At 45.0% G+C, this 17,613-nt stretch overlaps 1 pseudogene; it reads left to right on the top strand.

Moving 5' to 3' along the window:
- The first annotated feature begins 7,021 nt into the window (after window positions 1–7,021).
- On the top strand, window positions 7,022–16,606 carry LOC121841316 (annotated as a pseudogene).
- Window positions 16,607–17,613: the final 1,007 nt, after the last annotated feature.

The raw sequence follows: 17,613 nt of genomic DNA, 5'->3' as shown, positions 1-17,613 counted from the left end.
CACATTAGAGCTGACCAATTAGAGCTGACCAACTAGAGCTGACCAATTAGAGCTGATCACACTAGAGCTGACCAACTACAGCTGACCAACTAGAGCTGCCAACTAGAGCTGACCAACTAGAGCTTAGCAATTAGAGCTGACCAACTAGAGCTGACCAATTAGAGCTGACCAATTAGAGCTGACCAAATAGCGCTTACCAACTAGTGCTTACCAACTAGAACTGACCAATAAGAGCTGACCACACTAGAGCTGACCAATTAGAGCTGACCACACTAGAGCTGACCAACTAGAACTGATCACACTAGAGCTGACTACTCCCAAGCTGACCAATTAGAGCTGACCAACTGACCAACTAGAGCTGACCAACTAGAGCTGACCAATTAGAGCTGACCAACTAGAGCTGACCAATTAGAGCTGACCAACTAGAGCTGACCAACTAGAGCTGACCAATTAGAGCTGACCAACTAGAGCTGACCAACTAGAGCTGACCAACTAGAGCTGACCAATTGAGCTGACCAATTAGAGCTGACCAACTAGAGCTGACCAATTAGAGCTGACCAACTAGAGCTGACCAATTAGAGCTTTCCAATTAGAGCTGACCAATTGGAGCTGACAGAATGAAGCTGTTGTTGCGATTTTACCTTATTGTGGTCGGGGACAGAACGATGTCATTGTTCTCAGGATGTACAGCAGCCTGAGCCATGGAGTGATGTCACAATGGAGTGACATCACATCCCAGTAAATTCAGAGCAAGGAGCAAGGGGAAAGGAAGGTGTTTCAATTACACCGCTGATGATGCTATTCTGATTGTGCTTGGACAACCTCGGACACCATCGTCTAGATCAACACACAGGGACTATCTCACACAGATATGAATGTATTTTATTGGACTGCCAGGCTGATGCAGAGCGGTGGATGAATAAATTAGCCTGGCGGAAAGACAAGGGCAAGACTTACAATACAGTAGTCGGTGTACATACATAGCCGCAGGAAGCACCCCCTGATAAATCACAAATAGTTTTTTTTTTATACACATGTAAAAAAAATGTTAAAAAATAATCCCCTTCCACCAAATGAGTGCCCTAGGTCTTTATTACTCCCGTATGAGCGGAGAAAAATACTGGTCAGCAGACTGAGGAGAACCCCCCCCAACAAAACATTTCAACACCCCCACCCCAAATCATCTTCCCGCGGCCATGTGTACACAGCTAACATATTAACATAATATTTACTTGGCTCTCAGAGGAAAGAGAGGCCGTGTGTTTTTGAAAGGATGGTGGTGGTGAAGCGTCTGTTTGTCCTGACTGTCTGGGGACCTTGGCTGCACTAGCCTCAGGGCTAACGCCCGTAGTCCCCGGGCTAGGGGTCGGGCCGGGTCACTGCTCAGAGAACGTTATGGAACCGTATGATTCAGAACAGTAACTTCATAGACAAAATTATATTTCCTGTTTGAATTGTTTTGTCTCGTAGAGAGGGACATTTTTGTCTCAGGCTCTGTGTTGTTTAAAACAGAACCGAACTGATAAAAAAATACAGCAAAATTCACTATTGTCTTCAGCACGACTTAACCATGTCCTTATTTAGCAGTAGTTTAAGAAAAAAATATTTGTACAAAAGGGAACAAATCAATAGATGCATGTTTTTAACAAGGGCTACATGAGTGTGTGTGTGTGTGTGTGCATGTGTGTGTGTGTTAATATGCTAGTGGTCTGTAGAAACCTTGTCAGAGACATGGAGTGCTCAACCAGACAGTCCTCCTCCAGACAGTCCTCCACCTGGTAGTCCTCCTCCAGACAGTCCTCCTCCAGGCAGTCCTCCACCAGGCAGTCCTCCCCCAGACAGTCCTCCACCAGGCAGTCCTCCTCCAGGCAGTCCTAAACCAGACAGTCCTCCCCCAGACAGTCCTCCACCAGGCAGTCCTCCTCCAGGCAGTCCTCCTCCAGGCAGTCCTCCTCCAGGCAGTCCTCCTCCAGGCAGTCCTCCACCAGGCAGTCCTCCTCCAGACAGTCCTCCACCAGGCAGTCCTCCACCAGGCAGTCCTCCTCCAGGCAGTCCTCCTCCAGGCAGTCCTCCTCCAGGCAGTCCTCCTCCAGGCAGTCCTCCTCCAGGCAGTCCTCCTCCAGACGGTCCTCCACCAGGCAGTCCTCCACCAGGCAGTCCTCCACCAGGCGGTCCTCCTCCAGACGGTCCTCCACCAGGCAGTCCTCCACCAGGCAGTCCTCCTCCAGACGGTCCTCTCCAGACGGTCCCACCAGGCCTCCACAAGGTCCTCCTCCAGACGGTCCTCCACCAGGCGGTCCTCCACCAGGCAGTCCTCCACCAGGCAGTCCTCCTCCAGACGGTCCTCCACCAGGCGGTCCTCCACCAGGCAGTCCTCCACAAGGCAGTCCTCCACCAGACGGTCCTCCACCAGGCGGTCCTCCTCCAGGCAGTCCTCCACCAGGCGGTCCTCCTCCAGACGGTCCTCCACCAGGCAGTCCTCCACCAGGCGGTCCTCCACCAGGCGGTCCTCCACCAGGCAGTCCTCCACCAGGCGGTCCTCCTCCAGACGGTCCTCCACCAGGCAGTCCTCCACCAGGCAGTCCTCCACCAGGCAGTCCTCCAATGACAAATCAGCCACAATCCTCCTGTGTTTGTTTTTCTTTTAGTCTGTTTTGATTTCACCGCATAAAACACTGCTTACATAGGCATCCATGTAATCAAGGCCAGAATTGCCCAAGAGTGTCCCATCTGTCCAACCAGATGTATGAAGCATTGCATTCTGGGTAGAAACATGACGCAAGCCTGGGAGAATTAGAAAACATGCACTCAAATAAAGATACAGGAGATCTGTGGGGGAAAAAAATCATAAATATATAAATTCAGTCTGGTTCCAATGGCCACAAAACAGCCTTCAACAAACAGTTATGTCTCCAACAGATTGTCTGAATAGGTTGTAGTGAAAGCAAACTGAAAGGAGGTTACTTCTGGCACATGCCACCATGCCAATTCAAGACATTTCTATAGAAAATAACAGTTAAAATGCAATTCAATTGTTTTGCATACAGCACTTCAAGAAAATCAAATGACTGTTGTTCTTATTGTTTGCATCAAATCCATCTGAAATTCATCGGAATTTGAAATTAACACTTTTTCTTTCTTGATCTAATTTAAAGTTTAACGTTAAAAAAAAAATTGAATTTCAAGTGGAGAAGGGTTTGTGGACAATCGATGCATGCAATTAGACTCACAGCATCTACCAATTAGACTTTGTGCTAATGTAGCAGAATGGATTTTTATAACAGGATGGGAAAGAGCAATACTGTCCGGCTAAACGTCTAGCCTGCCTGTCACAGTACGAGGAAATCTAGAACACTAAAACCACCAATAGCATTCCAGGGGCTAAACGTCTAGCCTGCCTGTCACAGTACGAGGAAATCTAGAACACTAAAACCACCAATAGCATTCCAGGGGCTAAACGTCTAGCCTGCCTGTCACAGTACGAGGAAATCTAGAACACTAAAACCACCAATAGCATTCCAGGGGCTAAACGTCTAGCCTGCCTGTCACAGTACGAGGAAATCTAGAACACTAAAACCACCAATAGCATTCCAGGGGCTAAACGTCTAGCCTGCCTGTCACAGTACGAGGAAATCTAGAACACTAAAACCACCAATAGCATTCCATGGGCTAAACGTCTAGCCTGCCTGTCACAGTACGAGGAAATCTAGAACACTAAAACCACCAATAGCATTCCAGGAGCTAAACGTCTAGCCTGCCTGTCACAGTACGAGGAAATCTAGAACACTAAAACCACCAATAGCATTCCAGGGGCTAAACGTCTAGCCTGCCTGTCACAGTACGAGGAAATCTAGAACACTAAAACCACCAATAGCATTCCAGGGGCTAAACGTCTAGCCTGCCTGTCACAGTACGAGGAAATCTAGAACACTAAAACCACCAATAGCATTCCTGGGGCTAAACGTCTAGCCTGCCTGTCACAGTACGAGGAAATCTAGAACACTAAAACCACCAATAGCATTCCAGGAAGTGTTTTGTTTCAGCTTCATCCACCAGTACCAGCAGGAGCTTGATCTGCTAGTATCCCTGTCACCTTATTCTGCTTAAACTGAGACAAATACCACACCAGCTATGATAATGATGGATTCAAGATGTCCTTTTAATCGTCCTCTCTATCACACAACAGCCACACATACAGACAAGCACACAGACACACTCTCCCTCCTTTTCTCTCTCTCTCTCTCTCTCTCCCTCCTTTTCTCTCTCTCTCTCTCTCCCTCCTTTTCTCTCTCTCTCTCTCTCCCTCCTTTTCTCTCTCCCTCCCTCCCTCCCTCACCCTAGGTGTCATTAACCATATCACTGTTTTCTATCATTCCATTAGGAGTCTGGACAGACTGTTTGAATAGGGTCTCTTCTTTCCAGACAGCGGGTCAACTCCACTCCATACATGACTGACACTTCAGTGTGTCCTCATAGCGTCCTTCCCTAGTCTAGTCTGCATCTGGGAGACAGACAGACAGACAGACAGACAGACAGACAGACAGACAGACAGACAGACAGACAGACAGACAGACAGACAGACAGACAGACAGACAGACAGACAGACAGACAGACAGGTAATACAATAATTTGAAATACATGTAGATATATTTTCATCTTTGCTAAAATGCTTGTAATGCCTAAGAATATTCCAGAAATGCATGGCTAGGACATCTAGTCTACAGGGTGTCCAAAGTGCTTCCTGATTCAGCTTCTTAAATTACTCGTTATATATTGATCAATGGAGATACTTTTGCTGACCATCAAGCCAAAACCTTGGCAGTGATATAATAAAAAATCTGATTTCACCTCATTTTTGACACACTGTCATAAAGAGCACATGTTCCAACCTCATTAAAAAAAACATGTTTTCGCATCTCAAGAGATACAATTTAAATGACTATAGTAAGTGCCTCTCTTCAGTTTAATTAAATAATAATAATAATAATCTAGTTGCAGTGAGATCGGGGCACTAGGATGTTTGTACGATGATATTTTTCTTTATTGATTTAAAACAAAAACTAAACTGTACATCATATAACGTCCACAATATGTGACAGTGGAGGTCTAGGTCCATTGCTTAAGGGTTAGGGTTAGGGTTAACAATATGTCACAGTGGAGGTCTAGGTCCATTGCTTAAGGGTTAGGGTTAGGGTTAAACAATATGTCACAGTGGAGTTCTAGGTCCATTGCTTAAGGGTTAGGGTTAGGGTTAGGTTTAACAATATGTCACAGTGGAGGTCTAGGTCCATTGCTTAAGGGTTAGGGTTAGGGTTAGTTAGGGTTAACAATATGTCACAGTGGAGGTCTAGGTCCATTGCTTAAGGGTTAGGGTTAGGGTTAGGTTAGGGTTAACAATATGTCACAGTGGAGGTCTAGGTCCATTGCTTAAGGGTTAGGGTTAGGGTTAGGGTTAACAATATGTCACAGTGGAGGTCTAGGTCCATTGCTTAAGGGTTAGGGTTAGGGTTAACAATATGTCACAGTGGAGGTCTAGGTCCATTGCTTAAGGGTTAGGGTTAGGGTTAGGTTAGGGTTAACAATATGTCACAGTGGAGGTCTAGGTCCATTGCTTAAGGGTTAGGGTTAGGGTTAGGTTAGGGTTAACAATATGTCACAGTGGAGGTCTAGGTCCATTGCTTAAGGGTTAGGGTTAGGGTTAGGGTTAACAATATGTCACAGTGGAGGTCTAGGTCCATTGCTTAAGGGTTAGGGTTAGGGTTAGGGTTAGGGTTAACAATATGTCACAGTGGAGGTCTAGGTCCATTGCTTAAGGGTTAGGGTTAGGGTTAGGTTAGGGTTAACAATATGTCACAGTGGAGGTCTAGGTCCATTGCTTAAGGGTTAGGGTTAGGGTTAACAATATGTCACAGTGGAGGTCTAGGTCCATTGCTTAAGGGTTAGGGTTAGGGTTAGGTTTAACAATATGTCACAGTGGAGGTCTAGGTCCATTGCTTAAGGGTTAGGGTTAGGGTTAGGGTTAACAATATGTCACAGTGGAGGTCTAGGTCCATTGCTTAAGGGTTAGGGTTAGGGTTAGGGTTAACAATATGTCACAGTGGAGGTCTAGGTCCATTGCTTCCAAATGGTATTTTACAACTCTACAGTGGATGGTTAGCGGTGTTATTGTGCGTTCTTAACCAAGTGAGAGGTACGAATTTAACACATCTGGGAAAAATCCCCTTGAACAGGCCTCCAACTGGTACTAGTTAAATCAGCCTTGAATCCCCTTGAACGGCCTTTCCAACTGGTACTAGTTAAATCAGCCTTGAATCCGCTTGAACGGCCCTCCAACTGGTACTAGTTAAATCAGCCTTGAATACCCTTGAACGGCCCTCCAACTGGTACTAGCTAAATCAGCCTTGAATCCCCTTGAACGGCCCTCCAACTGGTACTAGTTAAATCAGCCTTGAATCCCCTTGAACGGCCCTCCAACTGGTACTAGTTAAATCAGCCTTGAATCCCTTGAACGGCCCTCCAACTGGTACTAGTTAAATCAGCCTTGAATCCCCTTGAACGGCCCTCCAACTGGTACTAGTTAAATCAGCCTTGAATCCCCTTAAACGGCCCTCCAACTGGTACTAGTTAAATCAGCCTTGAATCCCCTTGAACGGCCTTTCCAACTGGTACTAGTTAAATCAGCCTTGAATCCGCTTGAACGGCCCTCCAACTGGTACTAGTTAAATCAGCCTTGAATACCCTTGAACGGCCCTCCAACTGGTACTAGTTAAATCAGCCTTGAATCCCTTGAACGGCCCTCCAACTGGTACTAGTTAAATCAGCCTTGAAACCCCTTGAACGGCCCTTCAACTGGTACTAGTTAAATAGGCCTTGAATCCCCTTGAACGGCCCTCCAACTGGTACTAGTTAAATCAGCCTTGAATCCCCTTAAACGGCCCTCCAACTGGTACTAGTTAAATCAGCCTTGAATCCGCTTGAACGGCCCTCCAACTGGTACTAGTTAAATCAGCCTTGAATCCGCATGAACGGCCCTCCAACTGGTACTAGTTAAATCAGCCTTGAATCCCCTTGAACGGCCCTCCAACTGGTACTAGTTAAATCAGCCTTGAATCCCCTTGAAAGGCCCTCCAACTGGTACTAGTTAAATCAGCCTTGAAACCCCTTGAACGGCCCTCCAACTGGTACTAGTTAAATCAGCCTTGGATCCCCTTGAACGGCCCTCCAACTGGTACTAGTTAAATCAGCCTTGAATCCCCTTGAACGGCCCTCCAACTGGTACTAGTTAAATCAGCCTTGAATCCCCTTGAACGGCCCTCCAACTGGTACTAGTTAAATCAGCCTTGAAACCCCTTGAACTGCCCTCCAACTGGTACTAGTTAAATCAGCCTTGGATCCTCTTGAACGGCCCTCCAACTGGTACTAGTTAAATCAGCCTTGAATCCCCTTGAACGGCCCTCCAACTGGTACTAGCTAAATCAGCCTTGAATCCCCTTGTGACAGGGGGATGGAAGCTTGTGTGCAACATGGAGGGTCAATTGAATGCAAGCTTCACAAAAAAAAATAGTTGAAACGTTTCTAGGCTGTCAATCTATGGGGTAATAGGGTTGGTGTGTTATGTTTGACCCGCTCAGTTTTCCACCATAAAACACCACAAAATGGTCAGAAAGTGTAGAACCAGCTCACCTGTTTTTACACTATGATTTAATTATTAGATGGTCAAGGTTTCTTTTTAAAAAATAATTTAAGAAGGAATAGTTTCACCATAGTTAAACAAGAGTACAGTTCACTTAACAGGATTGACCTTAAAAATGAGGGACACGGTTTTCTTTGACCCTAAAATGAATCACTTAATCACATAAAATAAATAATAGACATCAGACATGACTTTTTCAAAGCAGAAAACTAGGGTGGGGAAGTGGAGAAAATGTTGGTTTTAAATGGGTTAAAATCACAGAGAGTGCACAGATGGACAAGTCTTTATTAAAAATGTATTGAATTTTCCTTGTGATCTATATTAAAGGGCAATTCATTAACAGGCTTTTAAAATGTAATATTTGTTCACAATTTCTACTTAAAATACCAAAACACTTGTTTTGTAGAATGACCTAGAACCTACAGATGAAACATTATGGAGTCTTTAAAGGAGGACTGTAACACCTACAGATTAAACATTATGGAGTCTTTAAAGGAGGACTGTAACACCTACAGATGAAACATTATGGAGTCTTTAAAGGAGGACTGTAACACCTACAGATTAAACATTATGGAGTCTTTAAAGGAGGACTGTAACACCTAGAGATGAAACATTATGGAGTCTTAAAGGAGGACTGTAACACCTACAGATGAAACATTATGGAGTCTTAAAGGAGGACTGTAACACCTACAGATGAAACATTATGGAGTCTTAAAGGAGGACTGTAACACCTACAGATGAAACATTATGGACTCTTAAAGGAGGACTGTAACACCTAGAGATGAAACATTATGGAGTCTTTAAAGGAGGACTGTAACACCTAGAGATGAAACATTATGGAGTCTTTAAAGGAGGACTGTAACACCTACAGATGAAACATTATGGACTCTTAAAGGAGGACTGTAACACCTACAGATGAAACATTATGGAGTCTTTAAAGGAGGACTGTAACACCTACAGATGAAACATTATGGAGTCTTTAAAGGAGGACTGTAACACCTACAGATGAAACATTATGGAGTCTTTAAAGGAGGACTGTAACACCTACAGATGAAACATTATGGAGTCTTAAAGGAGGACTGTAACACCTACAGATGAAACATTATGGAGTCTTTAAAGGAGGACTGTACACCTACAGATGAAACATTATGGAGTCTTAAAGGAGGACTGTAACACCTACAGATGAAACATTATGGAGTCTTTAATAGAGGACTATAACACCTACAGATGAAACATTATGGAGTCTTTAAAGGAGGACTGTAACACCTACAGATGAAACATTATGGAGTCTTTAAAGGAGGACTGTAGCACCTACAGATGAAACATTATGGAGTCTTAAAGGAGGACTGTAACACCTACAGATGAAACATTATGGAGTCTTAAAGGAGGACTGTAACACCTACAGATGAAACATTATGGAGTCTTTAAAGGAGGACTGTAACACCTACAGATGAAACATTATGGAGTCTTTAAAGGAGGACTGTAACACCTACAGATTACACATTATGGAGTCTTTAAAGGAGGACTGTAACACCTACAGATGAAACATTATGGAGTCTTTAAAGGAGGACTGTAACACCTACAGATGAAACATTATGGAGTCTTTAAAGGAGGACTGTAACACCTATAGATGAAACATTATGGAGTCTTTAAAGGAGGACTGTAACACCTACAGATGAAACATCATGGAGTCTTTAAAGGAGGACTGTAACACCTACAGATGAAACATTATGGAGTCTTTAAAGGAGGACTGTACACCTACAGATGAAACATTATGGACTCTTAAAGGAGGACTGTAACACCTACAGATGAAACATTATGGAGTCTTTAAAGGAGGACTGTAACACCTACAGATGAAACATTATGGAGTCTTTAAAGGAGGACTGTAACACCTACAGATGAAACATTATGGAGTCTTTAAAGGAGGACTGTAACACCTACAGATGAAACATTATGGAGTCTTTAAAGGAGGACTGTAACACCTACAGATGAAACATTATGGAGTCTTTAAAGGAGGACTGTAACACCTACTGATGAAACATTATGGAGTCTTTAAAGGAGGACTGTAACACCTACAGATTAAACATTATGGAGTCTTAAAGGAGGACTGTAACACCTACAGATGAAACATTATGGAGTCTTTAAAGGAGGACGGTAACACCTACAGATGAAACATTATGGAGTCTTAAAGGAGGACTGTAACACCTACAGATGAAACATTATGGACTCTTAAAGGAGGACTGTAACACCTACAGATGAAACATTATGGAGTCTTTAAAGGAGGACTGAGTAAGGCCAAAAAGTCACAAATATTCCAACTTCAATTCATGATTTCTCAATTATGCTTTAAGATACAAATATTTGTGGCATTCCCCTGGCCGTCGAGGGCCCAGCATTGCACACTACTGCCTTCCCCCCCGTCACGCGCATCAGCGATTTTTGGACTCACCTGGACTCTATCGCCTTTGTCATTACCTTCCCTATATCTGTCTGTTCCCCTCTCTGTTCCCTGCTTCAGCATTGATTGTCGTATGTCCTTGTTTACCCGTGTGCCCGATGCTGTGCCTGTCTTGTTACCTGTTTTTTTTCCCTGGTTAAATGTTGACTCCCCGTACCTGATTCTCATCTCCTGCGTCGGTCCTTACAATATGAAAACAATCCTCCCTCCAAAGGACCTTTCTATACATCAAATGTAGTCAAAATACAAAATAACATTTTTGTCTTTTTTTTTCTAGTTTTGTGAGGAATCACCTACTGTGGAGAAAGTCTGTATTCACGAGAGAGAGAGAGAGAGAGAGAGACAGACGAGAGAGAGAGAGAGAGAGAGAGAGAGAGACGGAGAGAGAGAGAGACGGAGAGAGAGAGAGAGAGAGAGAGAGAGAGACAGACGGGGAGAGAGAGAGAGAGAGACGGAGAGAGAGAGAGAGACGGAGAGAGAGAGAGAGCTGCTGCCCCGTGTCTCATGAAAAGCATTGATTTTATTTTTCACAACCTCAAGGTCAGTGTTGAGGAGCAACCTAAAGTATCACATCTCCACAGAGCTGCTCTCAGTCTGACCTTTTTTATTGAGAGGATAAATCTTACGTTTTTTAGTTTAACTTACACATCCCCCCCCCTTAGACTGAATGTGGGTTCATAAACACTTACACTACTGTAGTTATTGAGGGTGTCACGTTCTGACCTTAGTTCCTTTGTTATGTCTTTGTGTTAGTTTGGTCAGGGCGTGAGTTGTGGTGGGTAGTCTATGTTCTTTTTTCTATGTTGTGGTTTTCTGTTTGGCCTGGTATGGTTCTCAATCAGAGGCAGGCGTCGTTCGTTGTCTCTGATTGAGAATCAGACATAGGTAGCCTGTTTTCCCCCCATTTTAGTTGTGGGTGATTATTTTCTGTTTTAGTGTTTTTCGTCACCTTTCAGGACTGTTCGTTTGTCGTTTTGTTCAGTGTTCAGTTGTTTTTATTAAAAATATGAACACTTACCACGCTGCGCTTTGGTCCTCCACTCCTTCCACCAACAACAGCCGTTACAGAGAGTGATGAATTTACAGACTATTTCATACAGCAATATGAATGGTTAAATCTTGTACACTGCAGTCTTCCACACAACGGATCCTTCATACAAACTTTACAAGTGTATACGACACTGCCTAACATGACATAACCTTATACATTTATACATTATAAAAACATTGTTAGCGAAAGGTTGTCTGGCTATCGTTCATTTAATTCCTTGACCTCAGATGATCTTTGAATAAATAGTTCCCTATCTGACTTTCTCATCAGGCCAGGTCAATAAGCCAGATGTCTGCTATCTGTCCAATTATCACCTGTCTGTTAGATGGCCATTACCCTGTGGTGTCCACAAATAGACTGCTGGATGCCTGCTGGCCACAAATAGACTGCTGGATGCCTAGTGTCCACACATAGCCTGCTGAACGCCTGCTGGCCACACATAGCCTGCTGGACGCCTGGTGTCCACACATAGCCTGCTGGACGCCTAGTGTCCACACATAGCCTGCTGGACGCCTGCTGGCCACACATAGCCTGCTGGACGCCTAGTGTCCACACATAGCCTGCTGGACGCCTAGTGTCCACACATAGCCTGGTGAACGCCTGCTGGCCACACATAGCCTGCTGGACGCCTAGTGTCCACACATAGCCTGCTGAACGCCTGCTGGCCACACATAGCCTGCTGGACGCCTAGTGTCCACACATAGCCTGCTGGACGCCTAGTGTCCACACATAGCCTGCTGAACGCCTGCTGGCCACACATAGCCTGCTGGACGCCTAGTGTCCACACATAGCCTGCTGGACGCCTAGTGTCCACACATAGCCTGCTGGACGCCTAGTGTCCACACATAGCCTGCTGGACGCCTAGTGTCCAAACATAGCCTGCTGGATGCCTGCTGTCCACACATAGCCTGCCAGACTTGTGGAGGTCTACAATTTTTTTTCTGAGGTATTGGCTGATTTATTTTGATTTCCCCATGATGTCAAGCAAAGAGGCACTGAGTTTGAAGGTATGCCTTGAAATTCATCCACAGGTACACTTCCAATTGACTCAAATGATGTCAGAAGCTTCTAAAGCCAGGACATAATTTTCTGGAATTTTCCAAGCTGTTTAAAGGCACAGTCATCGTAGTGTATGTAAACTTCTGACCCACTGGAATTGTGATACAGTGAATTATAAGTGAAATAATCTGTCTGTAAACAATTGTTGGAAAAATACTTGTGTCATGCACACCTGACTTGCTAAAACTATAGTTTTTAACAAGACATTTGTGGAGTGGTTGAAAACGAGTTTTAATGACTCCAACCTAAGTGTCTGTAAACTTCCCACTTCACCTGTATGTACCAATCCATCACCACACATGAAGATCCCTCTCAGGAAATAGACTTATTTTGGAATTTAATTGAAATTGCTGCTACATAAACACAACGTCGGTAGACAACATGATATGATCCATCTGGTAACCCTGGAGAACAGCCTGTACATGTAAATAATGCAATGTACAGTACAACGATGTTGCTTGAAACTGAAAAAATGACAAGATGTGAGATGTCTAGTGACTTCTGTGAATATTTGTAGTTCCAATTGTAGTCTAGCTTATACTGAGGAGGAATTGTAGTCTACACATTATATGGCAGGGTAGCCTAGTGGTTAGAGAGGTGGACTAGTAACCGAAAGTGTTGCAAGTTCAAATCCCCGAGCTGACAAGGTACAAATCTGTCATTCTGCCCCTGAACAAGGTAGTTAACCCACTGTTCCTAGACCATCATTGAAAATAAGAATTTGTTCTTAACTGACTTGCCCAGTTAAATAAAGGTTAAAAAAAAAAAAAATTATACTGAGGAGGAATTATGATACAGTCAGCATCTCTCTGCCTGCCTCCTTGGTGTCTGTCATATTCACAGGTTGTTGTAAGTAATTTAGGATAATGAATTGTAGTTAGTAATTTAATATAACTAGTTGTATTTAGGTTTTTAATGGCTTGTATTTAGATATTGAATCTAATTGTAGTGTAATGTAACCCGATAGGTGGAAGGAGGGGAAGCAGGTCTTCAGGGAAAGGGGAATATTGAATTGATTCATGGGCTCTATATTGACATGCCAAGATACTGGCACACCACCTGGGGGATGGAGAACAGGGGTGGGAGGAAGGGGGATGGGGGAGGGAGAGGAGGGAGGATGGGGGACGGGAGGGGGAGGCAGGTGGATGGAGAATGGGGAGGGAGGATGAGGTAGAGGATAGGGAAGAATTGGGGAGGGAGGGCGGATGGGAGGGGAGGGTGAATGGGGAGGGAGGGGGATGGAGAATGGGGAGGGAGGAGGGGGATGGGGAGGGAGAGGAGGGAGGAAGGGGATGGGGGATGGAGAGGAGGGGGATGGGGGATGGAGAGGAGGGGGATGGGGGACGGGAGAGGGGGATGGGGGATGGAGAGGAGGGGGATGGGGGATGGAGAGGAGGGGGATGGGGGACGGGAGGGGGAGGGAGGTGGATGGAGAATGGGGGAGGGAGGATGAGGTAGAGGATAGGGAAGAATTGGGGGAGGGAGGGGGAGGGCGGATGGGAGGGGGGGGGTGAATGGGGAGGGAGGGGGATGGAGAATGGGGAGTGAGGAGGGGGGGTGGGGAGGGAGAGGAGGGAGGAAGGGGGATAGGGGATGGAGAGGAGGGGGATGGGGGATGGAGAGGAGGGGGGGGATGGGGGAGGGAGAGGAGGGAGGAGGGGGATGGGGGATGGGGGAGGAGAGGAGGGGGATGGGGGATGGAGAGGAGGGGGATGGGGGATGGAGAGGAGGGGGATGGGGGAGGGAGAGAAGGGAGGAGGGGGATGGGGGATGGAGAGGAGGGAGGATGGGGGACGGGAGGGGAGGTCTGGTGCAAGGCTGGTGACAGGTCTGGTGACAGGCTGGTGACAGGTCTGGTCGGGGACTACTGTATACAGACTGACATTAGTTAGGCTGCTCCTGGGGGACTATACAGACCTCCAGGACCCCCAACAGCCCAACTCCAGTCCTCCAGTACCCCCAACAGCCCAACTCCAGTCCTCCAGTACCCCCAACAGCCCAACTCCAGTCCTCCAGTACCCCCAACAGCCCAACTCCAGTCCTCCAGTACCCCCAACAGCCCAACTCCAGTCCTTCAGTACCCCCAAAGCCCAACTCCAGTCCTCCAGTACCCCCAAAAGCCCAACTCCAGTCCTCCAGTACCCCCAACAGCCCAACTCCAGTCCTTCAGTACCCCCCAACAGCCCAACTCAGTCCTCCAGTACCCCCAACAGCCCAACTGGAGGACTGGAGTTGGGAACCACTCTGCTATGCAAAATGAGTAGGCCTACATTTTGTGGCAAATGGTAAAATGTGTTGATTTACCACGGGCACAGAACCCCCCCAAAAAATATACAATTATTTCTAATGTTAATAATTTTGATAAACCAGGTCATGGTAAAGTTTCTTACATGATATGCTCACACTACACACACATCTCAAATGTTTCATCACACTGCCCTGTGTTTCCATTTGAAACAGGCCGTCTGGAATGCTGGAAAACTCAACAACCTGGCAGCTCCCTACTCTCCTTTTCATCTTAGTGAAATGGGATACAGCTCCTGCTCATCCTCCACTAGAACTAGCCAAGGATCTTTGGAAGGAACTGAGAAAGTCACAGAGGATTCACTGAAAGAGGAGAACAGTGCCATAAACCTGTGTTCTGCCTGCCATAACTCTTGGGATGGACAGCTTAGAACTATTTGTGGGCATGCTGGGTAGCCTATAATTGGTCTTCCCCACAGCAAAACATATCCTAACGGAGCACATGTAGGCCTAGGATGGCCACTGTATCATGTTATAGCAAAATGTGTACACTATTGCTTTTCAGTGATGATGATGATGGTTTTCTTGCTGCATTTGATATGCAAGGTTGTCTTGGTGAACATTCACTAGTCCCATTTTCAATATCATAACATGTTTCTCACTATTCTTTAAGATGATTTTTGATGTCCTGCTATTCATGTCATTGATTGATCAATAGGCGCATTATTAAACAATGCATTGTGACCGCCATCGTTTTACTTATGGGAAATGTAGTTCTACCGCAAGCAAATAGCTATCACATTGACACATTTGACTGCTTATAAAACTACAAAGACCACGATGCAACCCGTTTCCACTTTCAGAACGTATAATGCACTGAAATTCCATTTCCAATGTGATAACAAGAATTTGAGGGCAAGGAAAATTCCACTTCACAAAGAAAAGGAAATTAGACAGAAATGTGCAGGATAACCTGTACTTTGACAGTTATTCTGATATTACCATTCAAGAAGAAATGATTGCAGACACTGTCCAGACGAACACGTACAGGACAGGGGTACTGAGGAACGGCAGTTCATTCCAAAGTAAAGTAGTGTTGGATGTCGGGGAAGGAACTGGTGCTTCTTTGCCCAAGCCGGGACCAGGAAAGTTTACGAGGTGGAGGGTAGTTCAATCGCTGGTCAATCTGTGAAAATTGTTAAAAATATACTAAGATGGAAGACAGAATCGAAGTGATTAAAGTCACTCTGGAAACAATCGATTTTCCCGAGCAGGTGGACGTGCTGGATGTATGTGCTGCTCTACGAATCCATGCTGAATTCTGCCTTCCATGGAGGAATTGTACATTACACCCATCAATGGGTGGGGTAGCCTAGTGGTTAGAGCGTTGGACTAGTAACCAGAAGGTTGAAAGTTCAAACCCCTGAGTTGACAAGGTACAAATCTGTCATTCTGAACAGGCAGTTAACCCACTGTCCCTAGGCTGTCATTGAAAAGAAGCATTTGTTCTTAACTGACTTGCCTAGTTATACAAATGACTTGGTGGTGGAGGGCCGGCTGAGTTTCTGGTCCACTATGAAGGACCAGTATGGACATGTCATGCATGTCTGAATTCGCCAGGAAATGCATCATGAACAATGACATCACCGTGAACTTGGTGATGGTGGAGGATGTGTTCTCCCACCCCTCCAAGTTCGCAGAGTTGTATCTGTACTCGTTTACCACGGAGCAGCTGAAATCAGTGAAGGGGGCATTCAAGTGTTTCGGTTCGTCTGCTGTGAACGTGATCAAGCGTGTGGTTCACAGTAACCCTTCCTGGTAGTGAGGAAAAGCCCCTGGTCCACATCTCCTTTCAAACTGGACATCCACTGGAAGCACGTGGTGCTGTATCTGGATGAACCAGTCGATGTGAGGCAGGCTTCCACAGTGGTGGGCGGGGGAAACATGTCTCCCTCAGAGGACACTTCCAGACATATAACCAGCCACGTGGACTACACCTATAGGAGAACTCAAAAAACATTCCAAGACCTTCTCCATCCCAGATGGATATTCAGGAGAAGCTCAACTGGCATTAGCAGTGTCAGTATCAGGCTTACATTAGCGTACTGGTTTAGAGTACTGGTTTCGAGCACTGGTTTCGAGCACTGGCTTCGAGCACTGGCTTCGAGCACTGGCTTAGTGCACTGGCTTAGAGTACTGGTTTAGAGCACTGGCTTAGAGCACTGGTTTAGAGCACTGGCTTAGCGCACTGGCTTAGAGTACTGGTTTAGAGCACTGGCTTAGAGCACTGGTTTAGAGCACTGGCTTAGAGCACTGGCTTAGAGCACTGGCTTAGAGCACTGGCTTAGCGCACTGGCTTAGCAGCAAAAAGGGCAGAGGGACACTTGGTCATTAATTGTAGGCCTATGTTGTAAAGAAGGAAGGATGGAAACAATCTCACTATTGTTACTATAACGGCCGTTGGTGGAAGAAGGTGAGGACCAAAGCGCAGCACGTGTTCCTCATTTATTAAATAGAACTGAACACTAAATACAAAGTAACACAAAGAACAACCGAAACAGCTCCGTCAGGTACAAAACAGAAAGCAACTACCCACAAAACCCATGTGGGCAAGAGCTACCTAAGTATGGTTCCCAATCAGAGACAACGATAGACAGCTGTCCCTGATTGAGAACCATACCCAGCCAAAAACAAAGAAATACAAAAACATAGAAAAGGGAACATAGAATGCCCACCCTAGTCAGAGCGTGACAGTTACGGAATAATGCTGATGTCCTTGAACTTTTGGAGAGCCTAACTGTTGTTATAATTGATCTGAATTGATTACCTAAGTGGATGGAATTAAATGAACCAATTCAACCAAGAAGTTCTCTTAATTGAAATGGTTTGCTTTTTCTCATGTTTATATGAACCATTTGTTTTATTGCAATTTTAAATGTCTTAGAAAACATGTTTATTTATATATATATATATATATATATATATATATATATATATATATATATATATATATATTTATATTTATATTTATATATATATATATACTGTATATATACATACTACATGAACCATGCTCAATTTTTCAGTTTTTGATTTGTTAAAAAAGTT

The sequence above is a fragment of the Oncorhynchus tshawytscha genome, linkage group LG29, assembly GCF_018296145.1.
Source record: "Oncorhynchus tshawytscha isolate Ot180627B linkage group LG29, Otsh_v2.0, whole genome shotgun sequence".
NCBI lineage: Eukaryota > Metazoa > Chordata > Actinopteri > Salmoniformes > Salmonidae > Oncorhynchus > Oncorhynchus tshawytscha.
This window is presented reverse-complemented; position numbering and strand designations above follow the sequence as displayed.